A 16,991-nucleotide genomic window follows, 5' to 3' on the forward strand; every position below is an offset into this window, starting at 1 on the left:
GGGGGGGGGGGCAGCTTGCCCCTCCCTTCTTCTTCAGCAATTTTTTTTTTTTTCCCCGCGTCCAATTTACCGTTCATTTGAGATTTCGGACAAAGACGGGGGCAGTGGGTGGGCTGCTTTGAGTTTTGTGATATAATACGAGTGGAGCGAGAGAGTAAAACGCAGACAATTAGGGATCGGCGCGAGGGCTTTGCTCATTCAGCCTGCCGAGGAAGCCGTCATTTTGTGTTAGCGCGTGTGTCTGGAGGAGGAAGGGGAGCCGAGAGTGACAGGGGAAGGATGCTCGGCACCGTGTTGCGTTTGTACTCGCTAAGAGCCCGCTCCGGGAAACGGGCTTCAAAAGAGAGGGATCAGGGAGCGGGGGTCCTTCTAAATTTGCCCCTGCGGTGAAGCCGCTTCGTTACCAGCGTGTCACGGGGCTGCCTCCTGGAAAGGGAAAGGCCGGTCAACGGGCAGAGCGCGCAGGTGTCAGCCCGGTGCCCCGGCCCTGCCCCACACCTCGCCCCGGTGGCCGATGGCCGCCCCGCTCGGCCGTGCCCCGCCGTGCCCCACGGCCCAGCCGCCGTCGCCGCCGCCGCCGCGCTGGATCTCTCCGCCGCCGGGTCACCGGGGTCCCGCTGCCGCCGCGCGTCCGCCCCCGCGACCCGCAGCGCGTCCCGCTTTTGTATTTATTTATTTCTCCCTGTCAACTGCTGGACCCTGGCTGTCCTCTGCCAGCACGTCTCAAGGCTGATGAATAGCACCCCCTGCAGTTACAGGGCTGAGCTTTTGTAGCGCAGATGTATAATTAATCGCGCGGCACTTTTGCAGTCGGAGCAGGCCGGCAGGCTCACGGAAGGCCCTGTTTGCAGCTTGGCAGCCCTCTGGCCTCATCCTGCCCCGACGCCCGCGGGGACCTTCGCAGGAAAATAATCCGAGTCTTGGGTGGCAAAATATCCCAAGCCCAAAGCGCCGCTGCCCATCGGGACCGGACCCCTGCCCCATTCACAGGGACTTGGGCTCCCGGCATCTCAGCACCATAGTAATGGTGTTGTTTAAGGGATTTGTGGTCTCCCCCTTCTCAGGGGGGAGGTGAGCACTCTCAGAGGGCAGGAGTGCCCCCATCAGCCCTTAGGGTAAGCTGAAAGGCCTGCCATCCTCACGTCTCTGGGGAGCAGCCACTGCAGGAGCAACAAGAGGCAGGGACCCCACAGAATGGAGGGCAGGGACATCCTGGGCGTGATTTAGCTACGATTAGACACAGAAGAGATTTTAAGCCTCATCATCTTGTCTGGGTACAGTGGGATTGTTCCCTGCAGGGTTCTCCTCAGTTCTTTATCTACACCTGCTTTTATATGACTCCTGAAAGAGCAAGAAAACAGCAGAGAAAACCTTTTGCTTTGAATTGTGTTCATCTGGGGACATCCGTCGCACAGGACTGTATCCAGAGACACTCAGGGAGAGGGAGCAGTACATGGCTTCAACCCCATGCCAGGATGTGAAGGGATTAAATCTCTTTCCAAAGCAAAGTGAAAGGTCCCCAGGTGCCTTCTCTCAGGCTCAGAGATTGCGGTGGGAGAAGTGAGGCAGGATCCAGCTGGGTGTAAGAGACCTCATCAAGAGGATAAAAGCATTTAGGGTAGAGGACAGTCTGCCCCCCTGAGTGGGGGGAAGCAATCAGTGTGGATGTTTAAGGGGCTCTCAGGAAGCCCTAGGCAGGAGATGCTTGTATCAGAGCTGCCTTTCCAGGCAGTGGTGAAGGGGAACAAGCTGAAAGCATTAATTGGTTCCCCCTTTCTGTTAAAATATTCCCTTTCTTGTAACCACTTTCAATTTTTTTTTTTTTTTTTTTTTTTTTTTTTTTTTTTTTTTTTTTTTCTTTTTCTTTTTTTCTGACTTCAGTCTCAGTGAAGAGAACTGCTAAGGAAACCCCCTACTTACCACCTAAGGCTAGTTGCTGACTTACTGTTTCTGGAGATGAGATAATGCTGGCTGATTACAAACAGGGTGACTACCCTTTCTCATCAGTGCTAGGAGAAAGCTGGCACCTAGGTCTGCAGCCTGAGGGATGAATCACACTGCAGGAGTGGGAAGCACTGCTGGTTTCAGAGAAGAGAAGTCATCCCAAGGCTTACCCCCGCCTTCTCCCATGTGGCCGCAGTGGGGGACTCCCGAGCCGCAGGCTGCTTCCACGGTGAGGTAGAATTTCACCCCAGCCTAACACTTCCTCTTTGCCAGCTTAAACAGCGTATCTCCTTAGACCTGGGTTCAGCCACGGTTACCGACCCCTCCCTGTAGACTGCAGTTCCCCCAGAGTGCTTCTGCTTCTTGTGAAAGAATTTGTGTTGGAATTTCCTTTTATGTTATTTGTGGCTATGGGCTATTTCTAAAATTAGCTGATTGAGTTGATAAGTAGACATGCGTTTTGGTTATTGAGTCTTTTCTTCTTGTGCTTGCTGGTGATACTCTGACAAGAGGAGCCTGCCTTCTTTTGGAGCCGGGATGGAACAGGCAGTACGTTAAGTCTAGTTACCCTGAGCACACTTACAGAAAAGTTAAATAGGTGGCCTCTGTTGCTAGTCACCTTTCTGGGACAGCTGTGAGTGCTGGTAAAGTTCCAAGCTGCAGGAGAGCATCTCTTCAAGAAGAGTGGTGACAGCCCCAGTACATGAGCAGAGGTTTTGTTAGTGTAAACCTGAAGTCACTGATGGTTGGCAGCTGAAAGGGTTCCTGGAATCCTGCAACAGAAACTACATCAGGTTCTACTAGATGTTCCCATCACTTGGACCTAAAGGTCTGCATGGACTTTACTGGATTAAATGCTAATATTCTTAACCCAAGTAGGTTTATTACCTGGTAGTACCATCATTGCTTGGGGTATGTGACTTGGGGGAATACATGCCTCTTTACCCCCCTCAGGTGTGTAGGTAGTGCTCCTAAATACCAAAGATGCTGTGTTTGAAGCTCTAAGTTCTGTATGTTCTCGTGTTCCCTACCCCTCCTTGGAACTGAGCGTGACTGTAAAGGAACACAGGGCACTAAAATACGAAATTAATGTCTTCTGAAATTTAGAATTAGGGCTTTTGAGCATTGTATGTACTTTTATGAGTCTCAAGATACAAAGTAATTAAAGCGGTAGTGTTTGAAGTGTTTTTTCCTCATGTTTTGTTAGCAATGTGAGATATATAAGTAAACAGTGGTGAAACCTCTAAAATATTTTTAATAAACCAATGTCTCTGATGAATCAGGAGCAAAAAGCGTCACTGCATGTGACAGAAAAAAATTAATTTGGTTTCTCTGCCAAGAAGTTAATGAGATTTCATGTAATGCATATATATCTTAAGTGGACCCTAAGTCTACTACTACACAAAATAAATACAGCCTTCTTAGCAGACGAGTGTAGAAGATCTAGCTTCTGGTTTAGTCTGCTGTGCTCTGCTTCGCCTCGTCTTGCTGCAAGCCTTGCTCCGGCACCGGGCTGTGTGCCTGGCCTCTGTACAGTGGTAGCAGCAAGGTGGTGGGAGAACAAATGCTGCTCCTTCAGGGATTTATTTTTTTTTCCTGGTTGGAACAGCTGAGATTGAAAACAGCTCTTGTGTGCATCGGGGAGGAAACCAACGGGGAGTGAAGTCAGAATCAAAATCTGAGCTGCCTCTAAAATTTGGGACTGTATGTCACGGGGATTTAAGCTTGTCAAGCCTGGAAATTCCCACTTCCCTGTAGGCAGAAAGAAAACCAACAGATGAAACCTCTGTAAAAGGCCAGCAGAATTAAAAGGAAAAAAAAAAATCCCACTCTGTAAAACATGCTCTGGCAAGACAGAGTTGGTTTTATGTAAGGACGTTTTAAAAGATGGGTTCTTCTAATATTTGGATTTCTTCTTTTATTTAGATACGTTTAGCAATTCAGATAATGAAGATTTATTGATGGCCTTTTCTGCCTTGTTGGAGACAGTCTTGCCAGAGAATCATATTTGTGTGGCTTTCTATTTTAATTTCCACCTTTATTGCTTTGGACATCTGCATGGAAATGTGATCCTCTTTTCCTCAAAAGTTCAGCTTCTGTTGTTCCCAGCCTTTTCACTGGACTCGGATCTCTTTGTCTGCAACACCACAATCATTTTCACAGCAACTAATTCTGATTCTGCCAGGAGCAGCTTTTTGGCAGGAGGTAAAAGGAAGAAGCAGAAGAAGCCGAGCAGGTCTTAAGGTACAAAGATGCTATTTTCATGAATCAGCTCCTTGTAATGGGAGGATAAGAGGACAGAAGTGTTGCAGTATTGAAAGATAGAGCAGAATTGTCTCCTGTATAGGTGATTTATTATTTTTTTTCCAGCTATGATTCACACTACCTGCCTTCAGCTGCTTTATCATTTTTCTTCCTTTGAGAAACTCCAAAGTCTTTCGATCCAGTTGGTGCTCTGTTGGGGGAATGGGGATCTAGGAATTAACACTAAGGCTTACGAAGATGCTGCTTGTCTCTGGAGGAGATACACTTGCAAGTGACGCAGCCAAGACATGACAGTCAGTAGCTGATAATCTATGCTCTTCCAAAATACTTTGCAGCAAGCGCAAAGATTCCATGACTGTTAGAGGGGGAAGTTCAATATCGGTGAATTAATGACAGGAGAGCCCTCCCTGTCTGTGCTGCAGTTCCTTGGGAGATGTCTGATACTGCTGCTCCCTTGCACAGGGTCAGATGTAGCACTTCTTATCTGAAGTAAGCGTAAAAGAAATAGTATGGGAAATCCTGGGGCTGGATGGGAAGAGAGTGAGGAGATGTTAATGAATGCAGCCATGCTGATGTCTTTCTTGGAGGAAGAGAAACAGTCTCGCTGCCCTTGCTTTACACTTGCTTAAAGATTTAGCTGTCCCACCGTGAGTATCAGCTTCAGTCCCTGGTTGTGTGACCTGTAGGTGCCCGATCTCACTGTCATCTTTTGTATTATCTATCTTCAAGCTAGTCTCTAATGCCTGTTCCTGTAGCATCTAAGTGCCTCCAGATGAAAGCTGCAGAAGTGCAGTGGCGAGCCTGTGCGTGGCATGAAATTGTGTAGTAGGGGGAAGGATTAAAATAAGGGTAATACTTCGAGGGGATGGTTTCTGTGCTTGTGAAAAATCTGTGTGCCTGGCTCTGTGGAGACCTCGGCCTCCTGGTGCTGCTAGTTCAATGCTTTTCATCAGCAATGAAACCTTTTATAAAAAGAAGAAATCTCTCAGAGGACCCCACCAGCTGCATGCAGACATCGTCTTTCCACTAACAAACAGCGGAGTCTTTGCAGCATCTGTTATTGACAGACTCATTCTTGAGCCCGCAGGCTGCGTTTCTTACAGCCCTGCTGCATTCCTCCTCCCTTTTGGGCAGAGGGAGCTCAAGGAAGGGGGGGGGGGGGGAAATGTGGGGGGGGGGGGGGCCAACTGCGTTCCTTTTTTCCCCCCCCCCCCCCGCCGTGAGCTGCTAATATATGCTCCTGGAGAGCCACCGCAACTGAGTAATCACCAAATTAGGGCTGGATCAGAAGTGATGACCTCAGGGACAGGAGGAGACTCTCCATCTCCATTTGCCAGTGCTCTCAGGGTCAGAGGGAGATTTTTCTCAGGGATCTGTGGGAGAGGGCAAAAGGATGTGCACAGTAAGCATCACATTGAGACACAACAGGAAAAAACCTTGCCTTTTGCCACTGGCAGAGCTCAGATCTGCTGAGAGTCAGTGCTGCCTGTGTAATGTGCAGTGGCAGCGGCACAGGTGGGAGCAGTGGCATTCACCAAGGGGGCTTAGTTTCACCCCAGACCTCCTGTCCTCCACAGGGGAGGCTTTCAGTCAGAAGGGTTTTAGTGAGGTGGTCCCAGAATGGCTGCAGACAATTATGGCAGAGCTGGCTTTCTTGCGCTAAAGGCAGGAACTTAAATCTTTCTCATGACTGTGGTGTAGCGCATCTGCTCAATTTATTATACTCTCCAGTTACAGAGTGCATTGCTGAAAATTTACATGTGAACCTGTTCAGTTTGTTACGTCGATTTTAAAATTGACACTTCAAGGGTTTGTTCTGCTAAGTGATTCTTTTTGGCTTTAAATCCCTATTCTCTCTTTTTTCCCCTCTTGAGAACTGAGAAGCGATCTGGTCACTCTCTGCCTGTGTAGATACTACTGATGACTTTGCACTGAGGCAGGACTGCTTGTGTGGCTGCTGCATACCAGCTCTGGACATCTGTCAGCCCGATGAGGGCCTGACAGGGTCATAATAGGATTACTCTCTGTTAGCACTAACAATTAATGTTTTATTGCTAACAATTTTTTGTGTGACTGATCATCATCAAGTAGCTGTTGTTGAGTGGACAAGTCAGAAACATGAACTTATTTCTTCTGGAAGGAAAACAAAGCATTCAGTGGCCAAGAAGACACAAGAAAAATTGGTGATGGAACAAGGTATACAAATGAGAGTGTTTTTTTCCTCTGGAGTCTGCAGAAAGCCAAAAATTAGTTTCTGAGAGAATTAAATTATCTGTTCAGTTCAGTGGGGCTGTGTCTTAGGGCCTGCAAAGTTGATTCGGAAGCAGCAAAGTATATGGGATCTGTGCTCATGTGATGGCGTGATAGAAGGCTCTAAGGAGACCTCACTGTGGCCTTCCAATACTTGAAGGGAGCTTATAAACAGGAGGGAGAATGGCTGTTTATGAGGGTGGATTGTGATAGGAAAAGAGGGAATGGTTTTAAACTGAGACAGGGGAGGTTTAGGTTAGATATTAGAAGGAAGTTTTTCACACAGAGGGTGGTGATGCACTGGAACAGGCTGCCCAAGGAGGCTGTGGATGCCCCATATCTGGAGGCATTCAAGGTCAGGCTGGATGTGGCTCTGGGCAGCCTGGTCTGCTGGTTGGAGACCCTGCACATAGCAGGGGGTTGAAACTAGATGATCACTGTGGTCCTTTTCAACCCAGGCCATTCTGTGATTCTGTGATAGCTTATATAATTGGGGTCCTTTGTTTTCATTCTGGATGTTAAGGGATCCTTCCCATTCCTAGAGGTGCCTGCTGTAGTGTAACAGCTGACATTTGGCGTTGCCCTGTATTTATAGCCTGTTCTGTTGTCTTTTTTTTTAAACTCCAGTTCATCCTTGTATATTTAGCCATGCCATTTTGAACTTTGAGACATTTTAAGAAGAGCTTCCCCTCTTACGTCCCTTGCAGCGCCTGTGAGCAGGCACTTGTGGGACGGAGATGCTGCGGGGAGCGCCGGGGGTCCGGTGCTTTGCCGTGCAAACCCACTGCTTCTGTGCCGGTGGGAAATGTCTGACTTGTGATCCTCGTTTCGCTCATGGTTTGGTAGTGCTTTCTCTGAGTGCGTTTCCGATTCACGCCACAACTTCGTTTTGTCCATGGGATAAGAACTACGTGGTTATACCAAGGGCAAAGCTGTGTTTTCAGTTAAGGCGTAACTCCCAAATTTCAGGTTGACACCAGACTCGGGAGGGCTGAGAGTCCTAAGGCCGCGGGCCCTTTAAGCGTGAGGCGGCTCCGCCGCGCGCCCCCCGCTCCCGCCCACCGCCGCGCGCGCACACGCGTAAACGGACGCGAGCGCGCGCGCACGCGCCGCTCCCCCCTCCCCTTCTCTCCCCTCCGCCCGGCCGGGACCCGCCGCCTCGCGCCGTTCCCGCTGGCGCGCGCTGCCTGCCCAGCGCCCGCCGCCATTGGCTGCCGGGGGTCAGCTGACCCCGTGTTATTTCCTGTGTGTGCGCCCCTTTCCGTGCGTGCGGGCGTGTGTGTGTTCGTGTGTGAGAGAGGGGAGAATGGAGCCCGACGGCCCCGAGCCGCCGCCGGGCCCCCCCCGGCCCTCAGCAGCCCCCCGCAGCTGAGCGCCCCCGCCCCGCGCTCGCCTCCCGCGGCGGCGGGGTGGGGGGGGGAAGGGCCGCAGGTAAGGGGCGGCCCCGCTCGGAGGTCGGGGGCAGGTGGCAAGGCCCGCCGGGGTGGGGGCGAGGGGGTGCGGGGCCTCCCTGAGAGCTGGAGGGCGGGCCTCGGATGGGGGAAGGCTTGGAAGGGGCTCTGGGGGAGTTCTCACGTGGCCCGGTTCGCCCCCACCCCTCTTTTGTTGTTGTTTAGAGATACGACGCGTGTTCGCGTGTCCAGAAGGCCGCCGCGCCGGCTGGGTGCTGCCCACCTGTTCCACTGTGGCAGGGAGCGGCCTATGGCAGGAGCGGGGTGGTCCGTGGGGGCCCAGCGGTGCACGTGGGCTGCCCCACGCACACGGGTGGTGCACGCGGATGGCTGCGCTCGGGGCTCGTGCCTCTCCCCTCCGTTGAGCGGGGTGAACCTCGCGTTGGTTGGCAGAGGAGCACAGAGCGCTGGGCTGCTGTAAGGGCCGCCTGTCTGGATGTGGTGGGGAGGACCACTGCTGGCAGCCGTTTTCCGTGCCTCGAGGAAGGAACGGGAGAAAGTTATGTAACCGAGGTGTTACAGCCCTGTGCCGGAGCTGTCTGATTAGTTACTCTGTTATTAGGCTGAAAATTGGGCTGCAGTTGCTTGTGAATCAACAAGCATTTATCGCCGTGTCAGTTCGGTGCCATCATCCTTTTCTTTGGGTCTTAGCCACATCATCACACTTTCCATTTGAAAGGCATGCAGTTTGATTAAACTACAGAATTGTTCCCTGTACCATTCCTTTTATCTTCTGAAAACAAGAGAGAAAAATCAGAGATGCCAGTGAGGGAACTGAGGATCAGTTTCTGAGCTTGCTATGTTTAGGTTAGTATTTGAAAGCTATTCATGTCTGCAATAGCTGTTGCCATCTGTTGATTCCATGGGCAATTCTTAGGCGTGCTTGCTGCGTCGCGTGCTTCTGATCAATAGCTGTGCGTGTTGCAGTTGCTCACCTTCAGCTGTCTGTGCAGAGCCTTTCCACTCTGCGGGAGGGGACGGGTGATTGATGGCCACGCAGCAACCTTTGGGCTTCAGATATAGCACGTTAGTTGAACTTGGTTCAGTAAGGGGTGTCTGTTTGGTTAAGTGCATGTGTTACATGCAGCAGTGCTTTAAAGTATTTTAGTTTTCATTTAGCTGAGAGGCTTTTTCTTTAATAGGCCACCGTACAAGACAGAGATTTGTTTCCTTTGTTTCTTAATCTGTTTCTTCCTTTGGGTCTGTTTCTTAATTCTGTTCTCCCTGCGTTAGGTTTGGTTGGCATATAAACGGGTAGCTGTGTTAATATGATGCAGATAGAGTAATTACTTAAAAATATATATATATATTCGTCAGTCATCTGTCTCTTAAAAAAACTTTACTAACAGTATTTGTTAATTTCTTTAAAAGGCTGGCATGTACAGTGCATGCTTTTTTTTCTTTTTCTAGTTAGCAAGTAAACTGTTACACTTCTGAGGCGCAAGAATGAGCACTTTTTACATCAAAAATATGCTGTCCATTCTTAACTGGTTATAGTTTTGGGGATAACCTCAGACAAACAGGTAACTCTGGGGCTTTCTGCTAACGTGCTTTAGTGTTTGGGGGAGGTTTTTGGACCTTCCTGCAAGCTTGGCATTCTCTAGACTACTTAGCTTTAAATCTGCTAGCATCCTTTTGAGTAGAATATTATGTGTTTTGACACAGTTTGGGCTTTGATCTCTAAATCAGATTTCGGAGGCTTTGGGAATTATGGAACTTGCATTTTTTTTGCTGAAATGCGTTCTTTAATGTACCTCTGCAGCCTGGGGCAGGTTAAGGATGTTTCCCAGTGTGAAAGCGCTGGGAGCAGTTTGGTTGTGTCTTTAATGGGAGGTCAGAAATTTATTTTGTCCTCTTCTCAGTTATTAATGCTTCATAAAGAGGGCCAGAGGTGAATTTTTATGAAAGGAGTAAATCTGTTCCTGTAATGCTTAAATAAGATCGGTAGGTTATTCAAATTAAACAGAAAATCTGTTTGTGCATTACGTTTAGAAAGGAGCTCCTCATTGTCAGAAGAAACTTCCATAACCTTCAGCTGAAGAACTGGAGAGACGTGAACTTTTCTTACATTTTAAAGGGTACTCAGATTAACCCTAAAAACATAAGACAGTATAAGTGCAAACCTTCTTAATAAGGGTTTGTATATGATTGCTACAGGCATAAATTCTGGAGGAAAAAGAGTGGAACATTCAGGTTTTGAGATCTCCCACTTCCTGTTGTTGGAATGCGTACAAAGAAATCCGTTTGGGCTCATGGTACTGTATTAAAAAGCAAATCACTGTGTGCCCTTCTTCTTCCTTCCTTTTTCCATCATGTTTAACTAAGCCACCCATGAAGCACAGCCAGATGACAATAAGACCCTTCTTAGAAGGGTCCCTGTGTGGGAATTGTACTGCACAGTTCCTGTTGCAACTCTTAACAGCTTGGCAGGTTGCTGTGTGAAATGAGGGCATCAGAGGTAATAAACGTGAATAATTTTCATGCTGTTCTGCTTCCCTATAATTTGAGATAAGGGTATACTTAGGAGTTTATAGCTGGCTTGAGCATATCTTACCTTTTGGCACGGAGTATGCCAGATCCCCATTTGGGTCGGGTAACTTCTTAATTAAAGCATTTATTTTGTTCATAACCTGCTCGATTATATTTTATACTTATGGAGGGTATTACACTATTGGTTTTGGAACCTGAGTTCTCATGACTTCCAAAGATCCAGGCATGTTTTTGGCAGTGCTAACTCTTCAGGCTTCAGAATGAGCCATAACTGGCTGTGTGAGAATTTGTTACTTAACTGTGCAGTTGGCCTCCAGGACACGAAGGATTACCTACAGCAACGTGAGTTTGTGAAGAACCAGGTAACAGCACTCAGTGGAGTCCCATGACTTCCACGCTGATTTATTTGCTGGTGGAGACTGGTTTGAGGCCGACAGACTCTTCTTGTTCGAGTAACTAAAATCAGGGAGCATAAAGTGGATTTTTGTGACTCTCTGTGCTGAGCTCTCCATCTCAAAATAAATAAGCAAACGAATTGCTTGTTTAGCTTTTGGACTTCTAAGGCATAAACTGAAGATAGCCTCAAGTATTTCTAATCACTTCTAATAATGTTGGTGAGCTGTGTGGGGAAAAAAGTAATATGGAAATTTGGCACTACTGACAGAGGACACAAATACAACGTAAGTGGAGTTGTAAGCTCTCAAAATGTGTAGGAAGGACCGCTGTATTTCAGTTCTGGTAATGGGGTCCTAATGTCTGGGTCTGTTTATATATATATATATGTATATCTATACAGATAGATAAACAGACAGATAAAGTTGGTGCTGTTACCTTGACCTAACTCCAGTCCTTTATGGTTGTTGCCTAGATGTCAGTCTTAACTGATCAGGAAAGTAGATTCTGTTCTGCAGTTGAGCTCAGCGCTGCTCGTGCATCTGTGTAACATCACAGAGTCTAGCTGTGGCATTCCTTGACTTGTTCAGCTGAGCCTTTCTGCTATTGCTTTCCACTGAGTTATGTGCTGTTTTGTTTGGGAATGTTTGGAAATGCGTACGATTTTCTTCTCTGTGCCTTTACATGTGTTTCCTTTCAGTTTAAAAAATAAATAAATCTACCAGAAGCCAAAGCCTCAAAATGTGAAGCTGACTTGCAATCATAAGCTGATTCTATTTAGCCCTGTTGGAAAGTAAGGTCAGTTTGGGATGTTCTACAGTCTGTCATATTTGCCTTTGAAGAGGGGGGAAAAAAAAATAGCAGCTCTTGAACTTGTTTATGCTGCACCTGTGAATGTGAGCAGTCAAACTTCAATTTTGAGCTGGGTACAGCAAAGCATTAATGTTGCAGTAACATTTTTTTCTTTCCCCATCAGTTGTCTGTTGATTCCTTAAGATGAAAGATGAGAAGCAACAGAAGAAAGCGCGACCATCCTCTTGCTGGATTCACTGACAGCTGATGGATATGCACGTGCCTTGCGCAGCACTCCCTGTGTTTCTTCTGCTGCGGTGTTCATAAGTGATGTTAGTACTGAAAGGTTAGAAAAAGCATTATGGGCTTTCTCTCTGAAAGCTCTGAAGTCCCCTTGGGATCTTGATGTGGTGGCCAATTGAGAAATCCAGGATTTTTTGCCTGTGTTGTGATGCAACAAGTCCAAAAAAAGAAGGCAAGGAAAATCACTTTCTCCTCTTCTTTGTAGGCACCGAGCATGCATGCGTTCATACTGATAACTGCACGTGGAATAACTATTCCACGCTAGAACATGGTGATGTATTTTGGAGGGCTTTCACTGGTCTGACTGAACTCAATCATCTAATTGCTAGTAAATGTGGAGTTGTAAACCACCCTCAGATGAGTTCTGATAAGAGCTCTGCGCTTAGCTGGAAATTGCACAGGGAACTGTTTTGTTAGAAGCTTTCATTCAGTTTATTGGGAGTATTGTTTGTAGCACTTCTTCTGTGAAAGATATATGCTGTAAGCTCTGCCTTGGTAATAGCTTTTAACTGAACTAAATTCCAGTTACTAGTACCTGCTAGGCACCAGCAGGGCTGGTTGTATAGATGGCTTTTGGCCATATATAATATTGCTAATGACTCTGGAACACATACCTAAAACTTATGGGCTAAAAGAAAAATAGGTGCTGCCACACCTTCCAGATCTTAAAGGAGTAAACCATTGTGAACTACAGCGACGTACTGTTAGTCAGCTTTCAGCTCAGTGCCTGCAGTTCACTCATTCCTTCGATCAGGTGACTGGATACACTTGGATTGCTGTGAGATTTATCCAGTGGTATTTCCCATGGATAAAAGTTCTGGAATAATGGGAAAAGCGTGTGTGATTTTTTTATCAACACAAATGGTTTCTGACTCGCTGCCTGGGAAGCATAGTGAATGCTGTGTGGTCAGCATTACATTAACGTGTTTTTTGGCTTTGTTTCTCCCTTTGACTGATTTTTGTTTCTTTTTCTTTGAATGAAACTGTTCTGTCACGTGCTGTGCACTTTGGCATATCGCTGCTTTCCTTTTCTTTCTTCACGTATGTGGAAGAGGGCAGGTTTCCCTTCTCCACGTCCTTCACCATGCTTGCACAAACTGTTGTCAGCTTTTCTGATGTTCTTCATGATGCCCATGCGTTGTGCATACTGATGGGTAAAAATGATCTCCTAGCTAGATCTTGAGAAGTTTGATAGACACTTAGCAGACAGCAGGGTAAGTGAGCTGGGCAGAGCGGTACAGACGGTGGGAGCAGATTGCCTTTGTATGGCAGGGTGACAGCGAGCAAGCGGCAGCTTCTCTTCGTACTGCTGAAGAACGTGGGCTCTGGGAGTGTCACTGAGACTTGCTCTGGAGTGACACTGTTGTTCCGTGTGGAAAAATAGCTGTGCCATCCTTACCCCTCCCCTCAGAATCGTTGCATTTTAACGGAGGAACAGTCTTTGCTTTTCAGTCTCGTTTACTGTGGAAGTGCATAAAGGGAGCTCGGCTGATGCTGAGTTACAGGTTGATGGGGCACACGCTGTGGCACGGCGTTGGCTTTGGGGATGAGCCAGGGAGATCCACTGCAATGCAACTTTCAGCATCTGCCATTCTGATTGGATCAGCACGTTTGCTGCGGTGCAGGGAGCTGGGTGATGAGTCTTACCTCCTGATCTTTTCCCTGTGGCTGTGGCATGCTCTTCCATGTTCAGCATCTTAGATTGGCTCTGCTTCCTGCGTTTCAGTCATTGGGGACAAAATTTGTTTCCTTCTTGAGAATTGCTCATTTGAATACAGGTTTTTGGTGGTTTTTTTTTTTCTTTCCCAATGGTGCTAGTATTGTGCAATTAAGATAAACAAATTTGACTCGTCAGGAATTTTTGCCTTGCAGAAATAAAATTTTCTGTATGCTTGAATGGCGGAATCTGTGGAAAACCAATGTTGCGGGTACACAGTGGAGTTCTTGAAGGGTTGGTTGCTCATTCCCACTACTGAAAGAAGTGAGGGGAAGTTAAGAGGGTTAATTACATGCATATCCTGCAGGCTAATCAAAAACCTGTTGGAGTTGATAGAAAAAGAAACACTGACTTCAGTGAATCTGCATCAAGCTCCCAGCAAAAGCACATCCCTCAGCTGTGAAGTGGGGTCAGGAGATTCCTGAAGGCAGATAGGAGGAGGAATTGAAAAGCAAACTTCCTTGCTTGTGAACACTGTAGTTCCATGGATAAAGACTTTGTTAGGCTGTGTTACTCTTAAAACCTTTTCTGACCAGACCCTTGTGTACATTGCCATTCTGAAAGAAGCTAAGGAGTAAGATCCTTTGTTAATTAGCGAGACCTCTGCAATTGCATGAGCGTTCTGGAGTGATTATATGTAATCCATTGTGTATGATTTGTTAATAGTCCTTCTATATTAAGCCTCCTCTTGAGGGGAGGCAGGATGGAGAAAGAGTTTTCTGTGGGTCTTGTTGTTCAGGTGTTTTCCCCATTGTTCTTCCTGACGTACAGGATGACTGATTGCAGGAACTCAAGTTTCAGATTGATGGGGCTGATTCTCAGAGTGGTGGGCCATCTACTGCTTGCTGTCTTACTTTGCCATCTTAATTTAGCTTTTACAAAAAATTGTGTTCAGAGTGCACCATCTTTGTTATCCTCCTCTTACTGCATTTAAGTGTTCATTCTTCTCCAGTGCTGAATTCTTCCTGCTTCTTCACTTTCAACCGTTAACTTCATAGTAGTTTGTTCAATTTCTTCAGGATGTTTGCTGTAGAGTATGAGACAGCGTACTTGCAGTGGAAGCTTTTTGCATCAGCTTTTCAACACTGTATTTCTGTCAACAGTTTTAGAAGCAGCCCTGCCCTTCCACTGTGGTGATACTGAAATCTGCTGGGGGTGGAGAGAGCTTTTGACCTCTTCTGTGGGATGATCTGCATTTGTAGCTTCTTTGCTTCTGTGAACTGCTTATGCTCATTAGAATTAATTTTTCTGTGTGTGGAGTTGTCTGGCTGCTGTTGTCATTCACTGTGTCTTTGGCTGAGGCGGCAGAGCTTAGGAATATGAGGTTAATCATCTGCAATTTGAAGTAGCAGGATGCAGTGTCCTGTTTCTTGATTACCGTGGCCTCAGTTCATACCATATAATTTCAGACATTTGACTGAAAGGTATTAGTTTAATCACCTTATACTTCTAAAATAGACATGGAAAGAGGTCTTCTGGAAGACTTTCATTGACTCTGTGGGAAGCTGGTGAGAGCAAACCAAGTTAAATGCTTTAGGCTAAGGATTAGTGGTGGAATTCTTAGGTTTGGGTTTAATTCCTGTTTCTTCCAACACACTATGAAGCTCTGCTTCCTTTTGGTCATCTGCTTGGTGGGTATGCCAGCAGAAGTGCAGTGAGGGTGCATGGTGAAACGATTTAGAAAGCTGGTCCTGTTTGCAAAGAAAACCTCCAGTGAGGGAATAGGAGTGAGAATTACGAGGCTGGAAAGGCAGGAGACAGCTGGAACTCCTTCAAGTAGTATGGACACTGAAGTCATCTTTTTGTTGAATCACATGAATATTTGAAGTACTAGTATGAACGTTTTCACCTGTCTCCCTGTAATAGGGGGTGCAATCTAAATTTCTGCCTGTTAATTGCTTTTTTAAGCAATCAGCGCTGTACTGATAGATCTGCTTCAACTTTTGGCTTCAGCATGAGGGAGATAGTGTGGAACCTGAGGGGCTGGAGGAATGTGCCAAGTGTTGTTTAAAGAATGTGGGTTGAAGCAGACTTGGTTGTTTTTCAGTGTAAGTCTTAAAAGTGCTTAATTTTTCTGAGATAACTTCTGCCACTTCTTTATTATGTTGGATGAAAAGCCTTATTTTTCCCCCTAATGTTCTGTCAGGAAGAATCACGTGAATTTGCCCGTGCGTTTATCTCAGGCCTTCCATGGCAGCAGTATGGAGCGTGTCCAAAGAAGGGCAACGAAATTGGTGAGGGGTCTGGAACACAAGTCCTGTGAGGAGCAGCTGAGGGAGCTGGAATTGTTCAGTCTGGAGAAGAGGAGGCTCAGGGGAGACCTCATTGCACTCTACAACTGCCTGAAGGGAGGTTGTGATGAGGAGGGGTTTGGCCTCTTCTCCCAGGCATCAAACAGGACCTGAGGAAATGGCTACAAGTTGTGCCAGAGGAGGTTTAGGCTGGACATGAGGAAAAACTCTTTCTCTCAGAGGGTGGTCAGGCACTGCAATGGCTGCCCAGGGAGGTGGTGGAGTCGCCGTTCCTGGCAGTGTTCAAGAGGCGCCTGGATGAGGAGCCGTGAGATATGGTTTAGTGCTTGTGGTAGCAGTGGGAATGGGAAGGTTGGACTAGATGATCTTACAGGTCGTTTCCAACCTTGTGATTCTGTGATTTGCAAACCTTGCACAGCCAAATGACTCCTAAATCTTTTTGTTTCAGGGGGAGGATAAAGTACTAATCTGGGAGGAAGACTAATAGGCTAGTGAAACTTGAGAGTTCCAATGCGTAGCTAAATTTCTTGTGTTATCTTCAAGGAGTAAAGATTATTGGTAAAAAGCATGGAAGAAATAATTTGAGTACACCCTTAATGGAATTGGATGGCGACTGATTTTAGTATTCTGAGGTTATCTCTACTTGATGTTGATGTTTTTGCATGTAATGTAACTAGATTGTGTGATCCTCAACAATGGATTTATCCTCATTTGTGGATTCAATTCTTGTATACTGTGTGTAAACTGCATTGTGATAAACCTGCACGTAACTGATAGAGATTTTGTGTTAATTTACTTCATTTGCCTTAGAGTTCCCAGGAGTCTTAGTTACAGGCTCGTTGCAGCAGGCATTGTAAATCAGAATAAAAAGGTTTGATTGTGTAGACTGCTTTGAATAGGAGGGAAAAGAAAATACAACGTATCTTACTGTGTTAATATTTAATGTATGACCTCAGCATCCATCTTAGCAACTTGCCATAATTCGGAGAGATAATGCATTTAAGACCTCAAAGGCAGAGGCTACTATTTGGTATGAACAATTTACAGACGTTAATGTGCTAGTGGGGTTTTTTGCTGGTTTTTATTATTTTATTTTACTTTTTAACCTGCTGTTGTTTTGAGTACTTGCGATAG

The 16,991-nt window shown here is 46.5% G+C and overlaps 1 protein-coding gene across 3 annotated transcripts in view; it reads left to right on the top strand.

Annotated features, from left to right (window-relative positions):
- The window catches only part of TCF20 (transcription factor 20), a 115,796-nt gene that overhangs the window by 46,378 nt on the left and 52,427 nt on the right, over window positions 1-16,991 (top strand). Inside the window, exon 1 of one of the 3 annotated variants that reach the window (XM_042890547.1) lies at window positions 7,871-7,890. The exons of the other annotated variants lie outside the window; for them this stretch is intronic. The gene's annotated coding sequence lies outside the window, so the exon portion shown is untranslated. Of the gene's footprint in view, window positions 1-7,870; window positions 7,891-16,991 lie in introns of those variants that run through there. 3 annotated transcript variants of the gene reach the window in all.

This window comes from Lagopus leucura, unplaced genomic scaffold (genome assembly GCF_019238085.1).
Source record: "Lagopus leucura isolate 7727_CA_CO unplaced genomic scaffold, USGS_WTPT01 Super-Scaffold_100159, whole genome shotgun sequence".
NCBI classification, from domain to species: domain Eukaryota; kingdom Metazoa; phylum Chordata; class Aves; order Galliformes; family Phasianidae; genus Lagopus; species Lagopus leucura.